Source organism: Lutzomyia longipalpis, chromosome 1 (assembly GCF_024334085.1).
Source record: "Lutzomyia longipalpis isolate SR_M1_2022 chromosome 1, ASM2433408v1".
Classification (NCBI taxonomy): Eukaryota; Metazoa; Arthropoda; class Insecta; order Diptera; family Psychodidae; genus Lutzomyia; species Lutzomyia longipalpis.
This window is the reverse complement of record NC_074707.1, coordinates 17,266,467-17,284,788: the sequence shown is the minus strand read 5'-3', so window position 1 is coordinate 17,284,788 and position 18,322 is coordinate 17,266,467. Positions and strand designations below refer to the sequence as shown.

General features: G+C 35.3%; 2 protein-coding genes across 7 annotated transcripts in view; one reads left to right on the top strand and one right to left on the bottom strand.

The window, feature by feature from the left end:
- LOC129794187 (poly(A) RNA polymerase gld-2 homolog B-like) overlaps window positions 1-18,322 on the top strand; it is a 255,708-nt gene that overhangs the window by 73,822 nt on the left and 163,564 nt on the right. The window lies entirely within an intron of this gene.
- LOC129794090 (diacylglycerol kinase eta) overlaps window positions 1-18,322 on the bottom strand; it is a 66,219-nt gene that overhangs the window by 37,542 nt on the left and 10,355 nt on the right. Inside the window, exon 1 of one of the 6 annotated variants that reach the window (XM_055834746.1) lies at window positions 13,122-13,514. The exons of the other annotated variants lie outside the window; for them this stretch is intronic. The gene's annotated coding sequence lies outside the window, so the exon portion shown is untranslated. Of the gene's footprint in view, window positions 1-13,121; window positions 13,515-18,322 lie in introns of those variants that run through there. 6 annotated transcript variants of the gene reach the window in all.

Genomic DNA, 18,322 nt, shown 5'->3' with positions numbered 1-18,322 from the left:
CAGACATTACTCAAAATGTGGGTGGAAGGGTGAATAATTGTGAATTTACTACGCAATGAATTTCATTTTACCTATTTCACCACGCTAAAGATGCTTTTCTGCTTTTCTCTCCGCAGATTTTCCACGCACCATTCACATACCACTAAAACCATTACAGGCTTGTGGTATAAAAGCAATTTTAACGCAGTTTTCTCTCGTTTATTTTCCATTTTCTTCCGCATTTTTCAATGTTACGAAATTTTGATGTATGACGCAATTTGCATGAATTTCAACACTTTATTGTGCATTTTGTCATGCAGATTAGTCTCCTCCATATAGTATTTTTAGCCGATTTTCCCAGGGATTTTCCCAAGGATTTGTAGATACTAAAAATAATTATTTTTTACAGAGTTGTTGGCTAGTACGATTGAAGATTTTCTAGATATTTTAACGTTATATTTCGTCTTTTCAAATTATTGAGCTTTAGCGAGCTTTTATTAAAAAAAAATGTGCTCAGAAAATATTTTTATTAACAAAGAAAAAATTAAAGGAAAATGAAGTTTTTCTTTTCATCGTGGTTTTAGTGCACCTGCCTGATAATAAAAATCCAAGAGTGCTTTCAAAAACATTGCTAACAAAGCTTTTAATTTATTCCATTTTCATAATTTCCCAACACAATCTATGTATCTGTATAGGATCAATTTCAAACTTGCTATTGAGCTCCTGATTTCATTTGTAATTCAATTAAAATTTCACAAAGTCTGCTGAGAGGCGCCCCCATGAAGAATCGATGCTGCATACATAAGCATCATCGTGACGTACAATACCATGAAATTTATGAAGTCTACCTGGGAGTACATGGAACGGTGAATATGACATCATTTTCACCGTTGACAAATAGTCATTGTTGCAGGATTTTAGCATAGCGAGGCGAGCAATTGTTCAGGGGAGATTGTGGTTGAAGCTGTGTTGTGTACAGAAATGTGGCATGATACAGTGTTCAGGTTGGAAAATCAAATTTACTTCATATCATGGAAGCCAAAATAGTCTGTGTACGTCAAGTATTTTCTAAATGTCGTCGCAATATTCCTGTGGCATTTAATCGAAACCTTTCGACTACCCACGAAGATTTTATACATGTAACGTGTGGAAATTCCACGGTCTCCCATAAACTAAACAATTAAATATTTGAACAAGGATTGACAATTAGACCGTCTATTTGCTCTTATCCTGCGTAAATTCTCTCCCCACTCCCTCAGATATAGGCTGCCACCTCCCTGAGGGTAACCTGTGTGTGAGAAATTGCGCAAAAAAACCCTCATTTATAATTATTCCGTTCACACCTTGAGCCACCGTTTTTTGGGTCATTTGGCGCAATAGCAACTCTCAAAAGCAGAAGAACATTGTTGATTAAACGAGGTACGGGGACACAGAAGGAATTAATGTGATTAGCAGCGGAATTGCGTCGTTATCGTGGGTGCTTTTCCATTGCTTTCTATGTCGCGGAAGAAAAATCAATTTGTCACATGTATGACATTAATAATTCCAAAATCTTTCCCAGGAAAATGGAAGAAGGTGAGAGGGTTGAAAAGGAAATAGAATAATTAGATGACGAATGAAATAAATGGGAAATTCCGAAGAGCCCTGAATAAAAAAAAAAGCCAAAATGTGTTTATGCGCAGTGCACCAACACAAGAGAAAAAAAAGTATGATTGAGAGCAAAACATCCAAAATCGGGAGAAAACGCGATATTTCACAAGCGATCTGTTAAGCCTCTTTGGCGTCACAATTGGGTTTAAAAATAGTTTTTGGGAAATTGCGAAAATTGGGACTATCACAAAAGGGGGCATGTAAATATTTAAAATCACTCAAATGTGTGCCAATTGAACATTTTTCAGCGGCACTTAAAGCTTCTTTTTTCCTCTCTCAACATGCGTGATGTGATTTCAAAGATTTAACGGCGCTGCAAAGGCCCAGCTAGCCTCTTGTGGCTGTGGCTCCTGTGGCTGCTACGGGGATCCACAGTAGCGCCACCAGACAGTCCCAATTCGTGGCTCTTTCAGTTTTTGCCGTGACCGAAATTGGCGGTCACAGGGGACCCACGAATGGTTGCAAATTGTGACCATGCAGAATTCAATGAATCTTGAAAATCGTATTTCACGTATTTAACACCAATTTAATGTAACAGAAACTTTATAATTTCAGATAGAGATTACTTAAAAATCGATATCAATCGGAAAAGTATAGAATTTTAAGAGAATTAAACATTTTTGTAAAAACGGCCACGAGAGGGTCCCAGAGCAGCCACAGCGGGGACGAGACGTTTACAATTTATGTGGAATATTAGCAGTTTTTTAGCTTTTTCTTGAAAATAAAATATCTGGGCATCTTTAGTATGTTGATAACAACTGATAAATATCATTTTATCTAAAATACAAAGAAAAAAAATTTTTTTTTAATCAGCCACAAATGTATAGTCACAGGGGGTCCCCTTTTTTTTGGTTCGTGGCCGCCCTGTGGCTCCTACTTTGGGAAATTTCCCAAAATAATTTTTTGAGCCACCACCGCGGCGCTAGTTATGTTGAGATATTTCTGTGTGAAAGAGAGGCACATAAACGTCATATTCCTATACTCTTCATACACATTAGAGTAGATTACTTGGTGACAGACCCAAAACGCATTAGGGAGACAAGGATAGAAAAGTGAAACAAATATATATCCGCAAGCGGTGCGCGAACCACGTGGACGGCCACTACGCGGTCACCACACGGCCACAGCGATCCTAAGAAGTGCATGACGTCACAGCGATGCTTCTCACTCACAAGATCAATGATTCTCCGGGAGATCAATGCCAAATGAGTTTAAAATAAAAATATTAGAAAAAAATATTTTTATATTTTTGAATTAAAATATGCTTTTACATTAATTTAAATAATTAAAAATTATCCGAAGATACTTTATTAAATTTTTCGCGTTTTTAATTCCATTTTATCAATGCTCTCTTTAATTACTAATTATATTTTTTGTGGTCGTTCAAACCAAAAATCATAGTTATTCATTTTTTAGTCAGAAAATAAATTATCTTTAAAATAAAAACCACTCAATCGATATTTAAGTACGTTCAAGAGAGAAAAAAATATGTTTTACCGCACCTACTAAATAACAGGTTAAACGTAATTTTCAATCTTAATCTTAGGTATGAATATAGGTAAAAATTTTAACACAAATATTACTGTAAGTATTTTCCTTTAGTTGAGACAATTGCAGGTAATAAATTGGTTTTATGGTATTGTACTGCTGAAAGGCTTAGTAGGGAAAACTAAAAGATTATGCACCAGGTAGCAATTCGAGCAGCACTTGGGCATCAATGCATATGTTAATATTGGAAATACCCAAATGTTTTGCAAAAAAACTCTTAAACTTTCCAGACGCACAGTAAAATATAAGAATTCATTTTGTTTGCAGAAAATTCATATTATTTAAAGTCTTGAAAACAGCGTATTTTCAGTTTTTAGTCTTTGCAATAGCTATCTATTTTACGTAAGCCTACGAGAATAATGTTTGCAATGGTTCCCTATTTAGCCCATATGAAGCACGTGGAAAAATATCATTACAAATAATCTTATTTTCTTTATAATCCTGGACATTTATTGGCATAAAACAATGTCAGGACCCTTCTAAAAGGGTTTAGTTTAGGTTTTGATCAATATTTTGCAATTTTATTATTTTACCCTAAAAATCGTCAATTTTAAATCATTTAATTAATAAAATTGCATTAAGGACCCGCATTTTGAGATTATTCATTAAATTTCAAGACGTAAAGTGGATATTGCATTTATTTCTGAATGGTTGATACCCCGAAAATCTGATTACAAAGTTATGATAATTCTTTGACATATTATTGTATATTTCATGAGGGAATATGCCATCGCCATGCCCTCTATGTATGTTGTAGAAATATATTTTGAAAGAATATTTTTGGGATATTTTTGTGGGAAATTTTTCTGGATGCTTGCGCCGTAGCCACGAGCCATCCACAGAGGGGACGTCACAGTGACCGGTCACGATTTATTCCCCATTTGTATGTCACCTGACCGTGTGGTGGCTGTCTGGTGGCGCCACAGGGGCCACCCATGACCGCCACGGACCGCGTGGTGGCTGCTGAAGGTGTGCTGGGGGCTGACTGGCGACATTTCGTCAATTTCTCAAATATGATTCTTATATGAGCGTTAAGTCGATGGATTTTTCATCAAGAACGATGCTAACTTTGAAGGGTGTTCGAGACTCTTGAATATCAAATGACTCGCTGAAATAATTTATTGAAAAATTTCTTAGTAAAAATAGTACAGAAAAATCTTCTCTAAAGATCATTGGCGCCATCGCGTAATTAAAAATTATCAGTTTAAATTTTTTTTTTTTAATAATTAATAATACTTTTTAATGTCTCAAAATTACACAAACAATGCAAGAAAGTCAAAGGTCACCGTGTAAGGAAATACATACCTAATATTTCCTTCACATTTAAGTTTCCTTTCTTCATGAAAATCGATTTATTTTCATCTCTATTTTGGCTGATAAGAAAATTAAGTACCTATGTTAAAACCTTGCGCGCGACGCGAGAGGCATGTCGGGAATTTCAAAATTTTCTTCCAACTAATCTTACGATAAAATTCCACATAGCCGATACAATACGTGGAGCTGCTAAGAAATGCAAATCGTTTATTTTTCTTTCCACCCAACTTCCTCCTTTTGCGGAGAATGGTGGCAGACATCTCGGGCGAATTAGTGAAATTATGGAAATTTCTCTTGGGGGCTGGCAATTGATTATATGGTGTGAACGTTTGCGCCACGGGGGTGGGTCGGCACGGAGAATGGTGTTTGGATAAACACAAGATTTTGCTTTTGGCTTGTGTTTCTTCTCAAAACGAGCGAAGATCAGTGTCGTCATCAATTTTCCCAGACGCACCGCTTGGCCTCACAATTTACACGTCACGCATTTTCTCAAGCCCAGGGCGGGAATTCAATTTTCATTTTACTTATGCTTTTGCCATGAGAAAGAAAGCATTAACCTCGTATTTCATTTGGGATAATTTAATTTTAATTAATTTTTTCACTTGAGCAGAAAATTCTCTCATCATGGAATGAGAGTATATAAAGCCATTTTATTAAGTAAGCCCCAGTCATATATATTATGTGTCACAATCCTCGCAATTTTAATAAAATACAGAAGGTGTGATTAATGTATACCATTGAGAAAATTGTTGTGAATTTCCCACCTGCTTGGAAAAACATTTTTGTGAATTTCAAAGGAACAAGAATGAGACTTTTTCCCTTCAAATAAATACAAAGAGAGTTCAAAAAACGAGAAGAGAACAAAAAGGATTTTTCCTTTTTATTCACGCAAAGTACAATACATGGGGTAGGCAACGTGAATCCTGAAACAATATAGCTTTTTGTTCGAATTAAATAGAATTCTTTACATTCATTGCACGTCCTTAGCTCCCGTTAAAAAAATCAAAAATTGGAAATTGTAATGAACACCTAAAACCACATGAAAGGGTAAAAAGGAGCCGTGCAGGGTGACAGATCTCATGTAAAGGATTTATCGTGAAAAATGTGGAAATTTTCAATTTAATTTATTGTTCTTAACCCAAGTTTTCTTGTAGCGTGTAATTTTGTATACGAGAATAATTTAATCAAGATTATTCTGAACAATTGAGAGATGAATTGGAGATTTTCCCAAAACTTGGGTAAAGTCACACAAGAATTTCTTGAGTATTTTCTGCTTGAACTCTTTCGCATGGAGCAAATTTTCAATTTTCTCTGGAGAAAGACGAAAAAAAAAATAACCAAAATTTTATCCTTCAACATGGTAACAAAGACGACAGGGAGAATATATAGCGAAACCCTGAAATAATTTAAATTTCCCTCACAAGAAAAGCAGCACCACCATGCAACAGGACGGGGTAGGGCTAAAGACAATTTTCTCTTTCCACGTGCCACTAAAAGCAATGACGTCGATAATGAGAAAATGAAATAGCATGGAGGACAGAGAAAATTAAGCTGCTTCGGGAAATTCAATTGGAAAATTTGACCGAGTAAATGGGACAAGAATAGAAATTGTGGTCTTTGCGATCGTTCTGCTTGTATCTCCGTAATATCAAATTCAATTTTCCTTGGCCCTCCCCTTCTTTTTTTTTCCTCTTCATCAGCCTGGGGAAAGATGAAAAAATAAAAACGAAAAGCCGCCTTTTGCCATTCCACCCCAAATAATGCCATCATCCATGCTGAAATCTATGTAGCCCCCAAAGCAAGATAATGTGTATAAAAAAGCAATGTACTCCCATAAAATTGGAACTTTACAAGCCGTGACTCAATTTTTCTCTCGCTTTGTTTCTATTGTTGCTCATAAGGTTTTCCTCAAGTGTGTGTATGTGTGGGTAAAAGAAAGAAAAAATATTTGCTTCCCTCTGTGGGTGATTGTAAATTTTTTATTCATCATGCTTCCTTCAAGGAGGGAAGATGTACGTTCGGGGAAATAGAAACAAGGTGGGATTTCACTTATTTACCGTATTATGGAATATGAAGTTACCCAAATGGAAAAAATTAGGATAAAATACCGGAAATTGGGTTCATTTTCTTTGTATTCTAATGATTCAATTTTTTTTTACATCTACACACGTAATTTTTCCAAGAGATTTTTAAACGGATTTGTTTAACCATAGAGGAGACTAGGGTGAAAGTAGTACGCCAGTGTCTTGGGAAAGCAAGTAATTTTCTTTAAAACTATCTTTTCAGAACATAGCATTAAAAGCTTAAAGGCTATAAAAAAATTATTTAATAAAATTGTATTGACCATTTCTCCAAACATCGCCGAAAAACTAAGAAATTGTGCCTTATTCTCTTCATTCTTAGCGTGAGAAATAGGATTTTCTGCTTAAAGAGACTAGAAAAAAAAATTTCTATCTTATTCGCAAGAAAATCTTCGCAGTGAATATGTAAATGAGGGGTGTAAAATAAAAAATCAGGGAGCAGTGTAAAAAAATAATCCGTAAATTGGGCAAAAAATGCTGCTGTTCATTCTTAATTGCAATTAATAAGGAGATTTTAATCTTACGGCGTTGAGCCGCAATAAGGGTGGAAAAGCAATTAAGCTTAATACTGGGCAGTGGAAGGTACAATCAAAAATCATTCGGGTAAGAAATCAATAACCCGTTGAAGTCATATTTTCCAGAATCACGGATTCGCATCACACTCGCTCCTTCAAATCCGTGATTTTCCACATCAATGCTCGTGACAGGTGGCTCTCTCCTGCACACCCCCAATCGTGTACGTTCCTTTGATGCTTCTGATGGGGGATTTTTATGGGCAAAAAGTGGAGCTATCGCTTTTCAATTAAAGATCTGAAAAGGTGAAGGGTATGGGGTGAATGGAACCTCCTAAAGATTTGAGCTTTTTCCCCAACATGTTTTCTAGCTGTTTTCCTTGGGTATGGGTTTTTATTGTGTGCTCCCTGGGAGAAGACGTCGCTAGCACGTCTCGGCACTTGCTGTGTGTTTTATTTTCAAGAGGGTGCCCAATGTTTGAGGATGAAGCATTTTATCGCTTTTCCCATTCCATTGTTTAATGCTTGCCGTATTATGCTCCTTTCTCGCCACCCATCCCCGGAGACGATGGTTTTTGCCGCATCTCCGGATGAATCATGTTTCTTCGGGAGATAGTATACAAAAGGAAAATGTGAGGTAGTCACTTCTCTGAGAATTATGAGGTAATTTACCCAATCAATGATATATTCTATGGAGACATTTTGTCCCTTAACTCACCACACACATACAGCCTTAGAGTCTTTATGACATTATCCTGCATGGATACTTTGAATATTTTACGATGTGTCGCAACTCATACGTCTCTAATCAAATTTTCTTCCTTCTGTTTTGTAATAAGTAAAGAAGAAAAGCAACAACACTGTGTGGTTGGATGTTGTGTATATCAAGAAGGAGCATCGTTCGTCTTATGAACATCATTAAAAACGCATTTTCTGGCAAAGTAGAATTTGCACTATGCACGTGCAGTTAAATGGGAGAAAAGGCAAACCGTAAGTTGAACACGCGCCAACGATGAAAACCACATAAAGTGATTAAAGTAATTTGATGTACTTTTGTACCAGGGCAAAAACACCAGACTTTTCATTACTATATCATAACCAAACACCCAACACATTGAGGCGCATACTACTTCAAACTACCTCCATTGTTTTTTTTGAGAATTTCCTCAGCTGGCAGTGTCATGGAAAATTTTCACAGAAGTTCAACACTATTTAACCAAAATTTCATGAACTTTATATATGATTTTGTACAATGAGAGGACCTAGAGCTGAGTTTAATTTCCGTAAAGAGAAATTTAAATTCTCAGAATTTGCAGCACTTGTCATGAGGAAATTTCCCAAATGTAAATTACAACAGCTTCGTTAATTAATTTAATGTGATTAAGAAAGACAAGTCAGTGTAGACGGAAATTTAAAACTTTCAAACTTCTTGCATCGCAAAGGACACGACATTCTATTCTATTAACAGAATGTCTGGAACTTTTACTCCCACTTTCACCTCTATATACACGAATATTCGGAAGAAAAGCTCTACGCGAAATGGATTTCCTGAAATTGGTATTGAGATAAAGATTGAAATCAATAAAAGTTCATTAGAAGGAATATTGTACAATCATTTTGTAATCCCTGAAATGTTGTGAATCCTCATTGAAATCCTAATAAATCCTCTTATAGGCAAAGTAAAATCAACATTTAATATTCCGAAACGCAATCAAGGGATTTAGGATCCAATATCTACATTAGATTGTTGCTTGAGAATACCTGGAAATTGTATAGCGTCTTAGGCGCTAAAGTATGTTAAATGGATAATTTGTTCAATGGATTCTATAGAATTTTCAATTTCTCCCATACTTGCGAACATGTAGGTACCTACATATTAGTTTTATATGGCTTTTGGTTGGAAATCTCATGACCGTGAGGCATTTTGCATGAATCATTCAGGTGGATTATGGGATTTCAAGGGAATTATATATGACAAGATTTATTACGTAAAATCCGTAAAATGAACTATATGTAGAGCAATGAGTTATGAAAAGTTTCTCTGATTCTTTTGTTCTATTTTTAAAATAGTTTTCAATATCCGGAGGTGGTTATAGAGAATAATAAAATGGAATATTCCCGCCAAAAAAGTATTATTAACAGCTAAAAAAAAATGCTTTGAAATTCACAAGAAATGGGCCATTTTGTGTATAGTTCAGTGTTTTTCAATTTTGGGGAAAAAGAGATAAATTCACTAAATCCACGTGAGAGTTGTGCAATAGGTAGTGTCGAATGTATGAAATTGGACTATCTGAAGCAAAAGAAATATCGTCTTTCCAATCCATAGGAAATCCCCCAAAAGTTGCAGTGAAGAATGTGGGAAGAAATACAAGAGGTACAAATTAATGGAAATACACCTTATATGGGATTGTTATTCCTCGATGGATGTTGTTTATTTGATACCCTTTGACCCCGAATTGTCTGTCAAATGCCACTACCTCAAGACTTCCATCTCAATCTATAACGAATCATCTATTGAAATGCCATAAGCATTGAATTTTCCCATCATTATCTTGTGGGCGAAACTTCCACATGGGGGTGGTGCCAAAGATAGAGAAGCAAAATGTCCCAAAAATAGGCGCAAAAAAGAAAGGGGGTAAAGTGTGACAAATAAATGTTAAATGGCATAAGACAGAAAACATCGCCAACACAAGGAATTTATCTCTCATTCAGACGAAATGTAATTTGACACAAATTATCGTAATAGGAAGTACCTATCTCAAGGGGCTCAGATATATACATTTTGATTTCCTCCTTGTTGCCGTTAAATTAATTAATCTACGTCATATAACTTTTAATGTACATCCAGTGATAATTGGATCATTTTGTGGATAAGTCGAAGGTTAAGGTTCTTTGGGAAGATTTTGGTTGAGACGCAAAAGATGAAGAGAGCCTATAATGGGTATTGAATCTAGTGGATTGTAGGTAGATTTTGTATTGTAAAATGATTTTAATTAAATATCTATATGAACGATAATGTCTTAAACTTTCTAATTTAAGTCTTTAGAAATTTTCCAGTAAAGTTATTTAAATTTAAATCAACGGTTTAATCACATAAATAAGACAAAATGCTCCTAATACTACATAATTTACTCTGTAATTTTATCTCACATAACACCAAACATTGATGAAAGGAATATGGATTACATGCGTGGTGGTGTTGTCTGGTGTTTAGAAATCCATTCAACATCCCAATGAGGTGATAATTGTGATTAGTTCTCAACGCTCGATATGGCAGTGGCATGAGAAAGGGAGTTCCAGTATAACTTTCAGGTCACACAAAACGCAGAACCATATCACACATTTATGGTGTGAGTTGGAGTATCGAAGTTGATGGTTTTCTCCATAAGGTCTAATTGCTTCTATATATGATTGGATTAGAAAACTTTTGCCAATCAATATATTGATAAGTTATCGGGACTAATTTAGTGAGGAACAAGGCAGTATTTTTTTCTCACCTCATAAGTGTGTGATTGTGATTTACTCTCGTATCACATGTTCGTACACTTCTCATTTAGCTCTAATTTGATGGTTTTTCCATTCAGACCTATATTGGGAAAATCACCCATAATTGAATTTTAATGAGAATGGACGGGGAGTGTGCAAAAGTATTTAATGAGGTCAGGACCTATATACTTTTCCACATACATACTAGGAATTAACCTTCAGGTGCTTATTGCGATGTACCCACACCCACCCATACTTTCTATACAGAGAGTCTATATATTGATTTGGGAAATCCCAATGAGGTCGTAATCCCACCAGATACAAAAGCGGAAATATCACGAATATCTCCTCTTCCAATTCCCAATTCTCATTCCGCATGGCTTGGTGGGATATCTATGATCATCTAACATGATAGGAAATTAGAAGTTTCACAATTGCTACCCCAATTTATTCTATCTTACACAGCTAAAATTTCCCACATTCTGCGGTAGAAGTAAGGTACCTTTTTACTGTATGGTGGTAGGATATATGTATGCTCTTTTGAGGAAATGGGCAAATTCCATGTTTCTCCTCTTTTATTTTCAACGCCACGTCCCAAATTTCCAAGCAGTATATATGAGCTTGTTTGACGTCACATGGGAAAAGTATAAAATTGTTTTCATACTCTGGTTTTATTGGTTTGAATTTCAATTTCACTCTGTGGCATTTGCTCCAAAAAAGGACGATGGACCATGCCAATTGACTTAATCAATTTTGAACGGAGCATCAACCTCAGACTTCTTGACTTGCACCATACACACACCACATGACATCTCAACGAAAATATCATTTATATTTTTCTTGGAATCCTTTTTCATTCCCCATGTGAAATTCTCTGAAAGCTCTTCGATGTTCTTAAACATTTACATCAACTTTCTTTTATGCAAAAAGTTTAACTGTCAGAAGCGCTTTTTTTGTATATTCAAATATTCTGCAAAACTTGTACTTTTGGTGTGCATCAAGATCATTTTGAATTGAAATACGTATAGAAGTCTTTTTAAGAAATATATGTTTTGCATCAACTTTTCTTTTAAAATAGAAATATAATTTTCGTAATTTAGCATATAAAAAAATTATTTGTAACAAGAGAAATCTTTATTTTATTGAAGGAATAATCTGGAATAGAAGTCTAACCAGAAATCTGTTCTAAAATTTTTTGAGCTTTTATTTAATCTAATGAACTCTAATGACTCGGAAATTAGAGTTTTAGGTTTAACTTTTTTAACAATTTTAACGTTTAATGCCTTTTTTTTTTAATAAATTTTGGGTTTATCATTATTTTTTAATTATTTTTTGACGTTGTCTCTTTAACGAGTGACGTTTCTATTCTAACAGAGTTGACGTTATGTGAAACGTCTTTTTATATTTGTCGGGTTTGACATTTTTTGTATCTGACGCTTTCTTTTTATTTAATATCTGTTGTTTCTTTTTTAAAGTTAGACTTTTTCTTTCTAACGTTTGACATTTTATTTAATAGCGTTTAAAACACCCGCGTTTTTTCTTTAAATTATCTACTGCAATAGAGCTTTTGTTATCGAATTTTCTTTACCGATTTTACAATTAAGTTTAGTTAAGGATTTAAATTTTCCTGTGCAATAAATGAAAGAATCCTAAGGAAATTTTCGATCAGCAGTGTATGAAAGAGGATGAAACACATGGTGTTTGGGTTTAATCGGAAAAATCTCTCCGATATACTGTATAGTATAAAATTTATTGTGAAATCATACAACTGGGTTGTAAATGTGCAATAGCAGATCATGAGATTTTCAGCCTCAACTATTTTTAGCTTCAATCCATGAGAATGGAACAGAAATAGACATGTAGCTTTTCTTATTTTAAACACCATCAAGTGTCCCGATTTTAATCTCACATCGTTTCCGACACCTTTCTGGTGCTAATAACCTCATTTGACATAGAAATAACCAATATTCTCAAACACATGCTGTGCGCGTTCCACCAAACATCACTGAGCCATTGTTGGAGGAAATGCACCACACCACGTCAGCTGCATATTCAGCATCATGACAGCTAATTCTGCGGCATCGTCCATTGCATGGCCAAGACCAAATTGAACCAACAACGAGTTGAATTTGTAATTAACACTGATGCTTGAAAATTACATTTAACATGCGGATCATGCCCTATCGCGTCTATTCCGTTTGTCCTTTTTGCTTTGCATTTTATATACGTTTCACAAAAACGTTAATAAATTAAATAGATCGTGGGATGAGGTGTGTTTCATGGGTTTATGGAATGAATTTCCAATGAGCCTTTTTTGTCATGAAAAGCTCGTGAGTCATTTTCAAATTAATTTTCTTCCCTGACTTTTGTCAAATCAATTATTTACCCAATATTATGTATGAACATTTTGTAGGATGGTTTATTGGAGACAGCTCTGAATAAATATTCACCTAATTAATATAACATGATGAGTGTTGAAAGTCTATATGTAACTTTTTTATTTGCACTGAGATGCTGCATTGAAAAGATAATCATTATGTATAACATTTACCTGTTTGGATTATGGTGCAGAAATTGGTGTTCAAACATTTCAGAGTGTGGAAGCTTCGTAATTAAATATATATCTAATTAGGAGGAAAATTCCAGGGACAAGGCAAACAGGAGGTGGAAAGAGGAAATTTTCAAAGGTGTGGGAAAGAATAGAATTTTAAAAGGAATTTCAGGAATTGTTATTGCTCTTGAAGAAATTGCTCTTGATGGAAGATCACACTCAACACTCAAAAGTCTTAGACAAAAGTATATGTATATAGCCTTGGATAAAGTCCCTCAAACTGACACAAAACACACCAAAAGTTGCCAAAAAGTTGTGAAGCCAAAAACAGCGGATATTTTGGAGCAGAATATTCTGTCGTTGTTGCTTGTTCTGTTGCTTTGGAGCCGCTTGGCGTTCGCAGTCCAACTGAAGGCTCATGGGGCGTGCGGTCTCGTTTTGTAGAGGAAAATCCACCGCCAAAGAGGCATTACTCGCGTGACTCTCGTCTCTCCAATTTCCCGCACATGGGTTTACTCACAAAATACTCCAAAGAGAAATGGATGCTCTCATTTTTCCACTTTCCCGCGCTCTTTCTCTCCCACACTCTCGCACATATTCTCTCTGCTTTGGGTTTTTCCAAAAATTTTCTCTCACATGCATCTCTCTCTCACGCGGTACACCCTCATTCCACACATTTTCCACCCCTGGGGCCACCCACACCGTGAGAATCCCATCTCAGTGCCAGAGATGCCTTTTTCTCATGAGAATTCGTTCACACAGAGAGGTGATCCAGGGCAATCAGACTCTCAGTATAATTTGCTGCTGTTCTGCCCAAAATCTACGGAATTAATTTATTATTGATTGTACGGATATGCCATAAAGAATTTATTGACACTGCAAATACCCGCAGTGAGAGAAAATTTTCCACATTCTCTGGCGCATTTCACACGAAATTTCTCTCATATTTTGGAATGTTTGTAAATTCTACAATAGACGCTATATATAATACACAATTGTGTTTACATACATACATACATATACGAGGTAGGTACTCACAGTTATATAGTTCAAGCGTAAAAATCTCCCAATGCAAGCTTGTGGGTAGCCAAAAGCATCCCTGAACATTCATAATGGCTTGTTTACCAGGCATCACTGACCTGCACGATGAATTGAAGCGTAAAATATGACTGATTTTATTGATATTTTCACAAAGTAAATTTTCATTGTAGTTTACCACATCATGCGTTTCTAATAGAGAAGTTTTGAAATCAACAAAATTGATTTTGCATTTATCACTTCTCCAAATTTATTGAACTGTAATTTCGTGGTTGGAAACATTATTTTTTCTCTAATTAACCCTTGCCCGTCCAATGGATCGTACGCTGACCTAAACACATGAAACAGAATAGATTCCCGATAATTTAAATAATTTTCTAAGACGGAAACGCTCTAATATGTATAAGAGGCAAAAGAGATTGGTTTGTTTGAGAAACACTCTCAAAACTTCCACATATGTCGTGAAATGGTTAAAAGGTGATTTTCTAAAAATAGATCTTTTAATTTATACTGATTTTATTCACAAATTACCATACTTTGATGAAAGCTCAAAGGAAGCTCAAAGCTATCTCATATATACGAGGAAAATGTGCACTGTTGCTCAGTCAATGAGAAAGGATAATAAAGGATTCATCGTTATCTTTCACTATCAACTACTGTACTCAACTTTGCAATCTAATATGTAAAATAGCTAAGATTAGCTTTCTAATCATGATTTCCCTCTTGAGGGAATTTTGGTGAAACAATTTGATATTGGCAGTGAATCAACATCCCCAGGACTAAAATTCATTTTGCTGCTGAAATATATATGTATATGTAATGTAAATTTACTTTTCCTACAAAATCAAACAATATTATAAAAGAGACATGTATGTATACATACATACACCATAACAATATATAATGTAAACTTGTATACAAAATTATATTGTTCTAATATTTGCATATTTACACATTAAAACTATATATTTTCCGAAGCTAACAATGTACTTATATAGGATTTTATTCAGCACACAATAAACTTTTATTATAAAGGATTTTCGTTAGCAAAATGTTTTTTTTTTGCTACACAAAGAGTACAAATTCTGGAAGTTCTGGAATAATGTCGACTTTGAGCTGACTTTTGAAATCATATTCATTTTATTGGTTGTATGTAGAATCACGTTTTCCCCAGAACATACCCATCGCAAATGCGCAACAAGGATGGGAAACAGACGAGAAAGTTGGGCAATTTCTTGAGGAGCTTATATAAGGTTTGGGGGGTGCCGTGTGGCAGGAAGGGAGCAAGGATAATGAAGTGTAGTATGAAAGTTTTGTAAACTCCATGAGTATACAAATATTTGACGATAGCGCCTCAAAACAGGAGAAACTTTATATTACAAAGTGCCTTGTGAAAATTCTTTTTGTATATAGCTGAGATGAAGGGAGAGAGAGAGAAAAATTAACAACAAAAAAATCCAATTAATTTCGGCTTTCCTCATTTCCATGTAAAAATTCATTTTCTCATTAATAACAATTTTTTCCTCAGGAGCTTTTTCTCCCCCATCACCGTTCAAGGCTTCTGACCTATACCACCCATGATAAACACCAACTTCTTGGAAATTTGATTAAACTTCGTCGATTTCTCCAATATATCTTTGGTTCAAGAACCCCCACTTTGGTTCAAATTAAAATAAATTTATTAGTTATCCATCGGAAACAGCAGAACCCGAAATTTTGTTTTTCTTCTTCTCGATTAATTAACTCCTTGTGTTTATTTATGGGAAATTGTTTGTAAATTGGTTGATTTAATCAAGGAGAAAATTAAAATTGAATTGAAAGAAAAATCACGATTTTTTCCTTCGCTCAAGGTTCCGTTATAAGAAAATTACTGTTAAAGATGGTAAAAAGCAACGTTAATGAAAACTAAAGTCCCACAGGAATGCAGATTTGCTGATGCACCGCCAGACAACATAAAAATCACCTCCAGGAGCTGTGGTGTGCAATATTGTGAAAGTGAATTTGAAGAGTAAAAATTGGTGGTAATTGCATGAGAAGTTTCTCATGTCGTCTCCGTGGTTGTCTTATTGAAAATTTCCACTAACGCCTTGGACGTGCGAAATGGCTGTCCTGTGGTGTTTTCATTTGCACTAAGCATCCCTCATCGGGGCTTTGCAGTCAATAGCCAAGCTTGTAATAAGGCGATAATTGCAACTTGGTGCGTTACAGCTATGCCCCTGGGGGTGGATTATGGGAGGGTGTTTCATTGTGAATATAGTCGCCTTTATGGCTTTTGCTGGCACTCCCGTCACTGTCTGGTGGCGATTATAACGAAAAAGGGGTGATAAAATGCAATTTTAATATGATCTTTTCATTTTTTTTACGTTTTTCATTGTCATCAAGAAATATTATGAGTTGTAATTTAAAAAGATTATGAGAAATCCAACACGACTTTTTGAATCCAAAAGAAAGCATCACCTTCTTGGAATTTAATGTATAAATTAACCAATATAAAATAATTCATGACCTAAAATTAATTAGAACATTTTCTAAATCTAGCAAAGACGATCCGTTTCCCGTAATAGAATTTTCGCGGAATCGTGTCAATTTTATATGTACCCTATACTATATATGTATAGTATGTATATAGGAAAGGTATTTCCTCAAAAGAAGGTCAAAGGAAAGTGAGAAAATTCATTTAATCGGGGAAGAGACATTAAATAAAAAATTCCATGAATTTTTCAGTTGATGACGTTGAATAATTTTCACCACGTGCCAGTACTTAGCCGCCCTTAGTGGAGGGTTGCTCACTCGCCCGCATTCTCCTCACAGTGTGGTGGACGACTCAACTAATGGAGAAAACAACAAAGCTAACCGCAAGGTTTATTGTATGAGAGTTTCCTCACTGGATATTCATGCATACACAATAAATGAGAGACCTCTGCGTGCACAAGGAAATTGTGACGCGTATTCTGAGGGGTGTTGTGTCTCAGGCAGAAAGGTAACCTTGCTGTTTAAATTAAAATTACTACATATAAACATTTTGGAGGTTTCGAAATAAACAAATGATTTCCACATTCTCTCGCGGTATGTTGTATTTAATTTCGGTGTCCGAGCCATTTATTGTTGTGACGTGAGGAAAAGTCACGTTTGAAAAGCCAACACAGTCAGAGAAAATGCTACTTTTGTAAATTTTCTCCACGCAAAACGCGAAAGAGCATTTTCCGAGAAAGTCTGCGTAGAGAGTTAATTTTGCCATCGACATCATTTTCTTTTTTTTCCCACCCGCGGGCTAGGTCGCGGATGAAAAGGTGGCGGAAGTGAGATACACTTGAAGAGCCAACAATGGGGAAAATTAAAACACAAGCACGAGAACTTTTCCTCCCCGTCGTGCACACATTTTGAGGCAGAGAAGCCTCTTGAGTTGAAGTTGAAAAAGGATCCCTCTGAGGAAGTCTCGTCATTTTGATTAATGTGAAATTCAATCTTCAGGACTTTGTATTATTTTCTCAAGTTTTCACAGTGCGTCGGTTCGGTGAAATGTTATTTATTTTTACCATCGGAAAGAAAAATTTTTCGTATCTTCTTTTTTTGGTAAATATCAAATTTACATTTTACTTGTTATCCACTCATTTGAACGTAATTTCATTTCGTTCCTCCCTTTTTTCTCTAACGTCTTTCGGCCTCTTTTTTGAGTACCATCTCCCATGGAATGCTGAGAAATTTATCTTATTCAGAGTCTCCATTTTGTGATTAATTTACTTCCTAACTTCCACGTGTGCCTTCATTTCTTTTCACTTCTTGGGCCTTCTTTAATATCACTTTAGGCACTCACCCATATAAAGTGAGCAACAAGTTTAGCTGCACACTAAAATAGCAAACTTTTAATTACCCTAAGTAATTTTAATTAATTCTTCATCAACCCATATTGAAGGACAAAATATTTCACGCAGTCATTGACCTTCTAAAAAAGATATCCCTCTGAGGCATGTTGTGTGCGTTTTCAAATAACTATCAAGAGAATTGTCCCGTGAACTGGAATACCCATCAAAAAGTTTGCAAATGAATAACTTTGTCGTCCGAGTTTGTTGTGTCAGAGTAGAAATGTTATATAACAAGTAAATTTACTAATAATTATGTGCTCGCAAATTGAGCTTTTTTCTCTATTTCTAAAGCTCTGAACG